At 58.8% G+C, this 3,395-nt stretch overlaps 1 long non-coding RNA gene across 2 annotated transcripts in view; it reads right to left on the reverse strand.

The window, feature by feature from the left end:
• The window catches only part of LOC109291128, a 23,184-nt gene that overhangs the window by 7,290 nt on the left and 12,499 nt on the right, over window positions 1-3,395 (reverse strand). Inside the window, exon 3 of one of the 2 annotated variants that reach the window (XR_002095752.1) lies at window positions 699-709. The exons of the other annotated variant lie outside the window; for it this stretch is intronic. This is a non-coding gene — a long non-coding RNA (uncharacterized LOC109291128). Of the gene's footprint in view, window positions 1-698; window positions 710-3,395 lie in introns of those variants that run through there. 2 annotated transcript variants of the gene reach the window in all.

Here is a 3,395-nt window from a genome sequence, read left to right on the forward strand (position 1 = left end):
TGGAGCTATGAGTAATCACCTACTCTGCATCTTCCTCTGCAGCAACTGGTCCTGACCACTGCTAGTACAGAGAACTGAGCTAGCTGGAGCACGGGTCTGACACAGACCAATCATCCCGACATCCTCCCGAGGGGCAAAGCAAGAAAAGGAAGAATGATAAACTGTGCAGCACTTGAAAAGCGGCAAAAGCAAGGCTGAGCCCTTGTTCCCAAGTCATCCGCAGGCAATTTTTACAGAACATTCCCCGTGAACCAACAGTTGCAAATGCAACTCGGCTTCTCCATCCTGACGTCACCCTAACAGGGAAGGATTTTACTCTATCTCCTCCTGCCATGTATGCGCTGCTGGAGAATGGCAGCCTAGTAGAATGTAGAAGGTGCAAAACAGGGCTTTTATATCCAGTATCATCGCCAGATTGGGTCCAATTGCCATCAGACCACAGAAGACACGTGTACAATCTAGGGATCGCTTCCCTGCCAAGCATTGACCTACCACCGCTTCCCGCAGCACGCCAAAGCTCTGCATCAGACCGGAGCCACGTTCTTACACAAGCTCAACACATTTCCTCCTCACCATCTTCCTTCCTAAAAGGAGAAGGATGATTTTCACTCAAATGTTAAAAAAATCCCCGCCAGGCAGGAACCAAACATGGCAGATTTCAGAATAAAGCATCGTAGCCAGTGAAGGCAGAAGCATCTGCAAACAGCCCCTTTACAATGAAACCCATCTGCAAGCTCAGCCAAAGGCTTTGCTTAACAAACGAGAGACTGACACATGACAAATAAAGAGGAAATCTGTCCTGGGCCCACAGCCTGGCAAAGGCCAAGACTCAAGGCATGGGAAGACAGTAGGATGGCTCAACAGCCAGGCCTGGCATAAGCGACTGCCAGCAAGGCGAGGACAGGAAGTTTGTTGGGCGTCTTGGGGGAGAAGGAGCTGAGCAATGGATTAGGAGGAGAGGAGCCCAGACAGAGCGACAGGTCAGGCAGACCATCACAGCCATGTTATTCTGACCAGGCAGAGCTGGCCTGTGTCCAAGCCCAGGAATGATCACAGCAGGTAGAGCAGACAACCTTCCCCTGCTCCCATCACCTGCTCTGGGCCCTTCCACACAGACATGCATGCCTGCAGCGGCCCCACGCTTCCTATCCACCGCGCACCCAACAGCTTCCCTGTGAACAGCAGGGCCCTAAGGCCAGGGCAGCCACCAGCCTGGCCCTAGTGTTCAGTTACTAAATCCCAGAGACATCTGCACACAGCACACAGGTCTCCCAGCTGGAAGCGCACAGGCACACACACAGGCACTTTCTGAGCATCTTGCTTCCCCATGAAAAGAGTTGGACAGTCCCCAGGTCAGGTGCAGATCCAAATGGTTTCTGGAGACTAACACAAACATTTCCAGTCCAGGCTGGGAAAATCAGGACGTTACCTACAACTCCTTGGGCCTGGCTAAAGTGTCTGTGTTCAGGGCTATGGGCCTTGGGCACCAATTAAATGCACATGAAGCAAGTCTGCCAGCCAACAGGCCTCCCCATGCCTACAGGCACCTACCTCTGTGCCTCTTTCCACCCAGACCTCCTGCTCCCCTCCATTCACACGAGGGGGCAGTGGGGTGGCTCCAGCAACAGCAGCAGATCTTGCTCGGAGAGAGGCACGTCTCAGAGCATCCAGAGCTTTCAGATGCAGCCCACAACGCAGCTCCAGCCGAAGCTGCCCGACCCCCGTGCAGACTCTGGAACGCGCCCTTGTTAGGAGCATTTCATCTGCACGGGAAGGCCACAGGTCTGCACCGCTTGCAAGGCGGTAGCAGGGGGCTGCATTCTGGGGTAGCCTCAATGTCTTGATGACCAGAAGATGTCAGCCAGCGCAGGGCACAGGCTGCTGGTCTAGCAAAGTGACAGCAACAGGAGCAACCCCAAGGAAGACCTGGGATTGTGGAGACAAGGCAGGCCCCTCCCTGGAAAGGACAAGGGGCAGGAGGCAGCAACATGCTGCACCAGCTGCCAGAGGAAGTAACATCCCCTGGCCTATGAAGAGCAAACTGGAGTGGAAATAACAGCACAGGTGGACACAGCCCACTGCCCTCCTCTTCCCACTGCTCCCCCGTCTTCCAGGATCTCTCACACACACCTGGGCTGCACCCGTCCCAGCTTGCTCTCATCCAAGCCCCGCTCACCAGGCTGAAGGTCAGGATCAATGCCCTTCTCAGAGCTGCAGGCTGGGCTGGAGGTCGAAGTCACTGGGTGAGTATCCCACCTGTGTGAGGCCTCAGGAGTGACAGGATCCCTGCCAGCCTCAGCATCAGAGCCAACTCCACTGCACCCGCGGGAACAGATCAGGTGGCAACAGGCAGCTTCGCACCTGAGGAGCCCAGGGCTGAAGCCTCCAGCAGCACAGGACAGACTAGAAACAAGGCACCGTTTTCTCTGGTGACAAGACCCGATCCAAAGATGCGACAGGTTCCCTGTTCCTTGGAGCGAGCACCAAGACAGGAAGCCTGTGCCTGGAAGAGCCGGTCACCGGCAGCAATGGGCAGGAGCCCACCCATGGGGCACATAGGAGGCCAGACCGCTGCCCCTTCTACTCTTAAATCAAAGGGAACAGCATCTGCGCTATGTGGTCTCCGGCTGTCAACTGCATGGCCCTCTGCTCACGTCACAGCATCAGCATGCAGCAAAGCAGGCTGCTGCTTTGGAGCCACTCGGTCTCTAAGGTGCTGCCCACCCTGCCCTCTGCCACCCTCAGCACCTGCAGCCACCAACTCAGCAGGCTCAGGGCGTGAGGCCTTCCAGCTGCGGGGCAGAGAGCGCCAGCGCACGCAGCGGCCGAGCCGGCTGGCAGACCCCAGCAGGCTGAAGCACAGCAGAGGGCCTGGTGGAGGCGGCGGGCAGGAGGCAGCGGAGGACTCAGCGAAGCCGGGCAGAGCAGGGTGGCGAGCGCTGGCCTGATGCCGGCAGGTGCCCAGCCAAGGCTCTGGCTCCGTCTGGCAGGCCCCAGCTGGGCTGGCCACACGCAAGGAGAAGGGCACCGTGATGTGCTCCTCCCGCCATGCTCCTGCCCCATCCACTGCCTCAGGTGCCCATGTCTGGGCCTGGGCCAGGACCCCTTGCAGCAGGGGCAATGGCCCTGAGAAGGGGTAGAGCTCAGCGAAAGGGGCTGACAGAGCAACTCTGCTCTGCCAGGGCTCCTCCGGCCAGGCCCGGTGCCACGACACCCCTTGGACAGACCGTGTGACCCCCGGGGCCAGGCCACAGCTGACAGGTCTGACCTACCTGTGCCAGACCGGGCAGACGGGAGTCGCACGTGCTGGGGGGGCCGCGCGGCCGTGCCGGGTGCGCGGGGCATGGCACGCTGGCCGGCCTCAGCCGGGCTCACGGGCGAGGGGCAGCTCGGCC

The sequence above is a fragment of the Gavialis gangeticus genome, unplaced genomic scaffold (genome assembly GCF_001723915.1).
Source record: "Gavialis gangeticus isolate Ggan-Ray unplaced genomic scaffold, GavGan_comp1, whole genome shotgun sequence".
NCBI lineage: Eukaryota > Metazoa > Chordata > Crocodylia > Gavialidae > Gavialis > Gavialis gangeticus.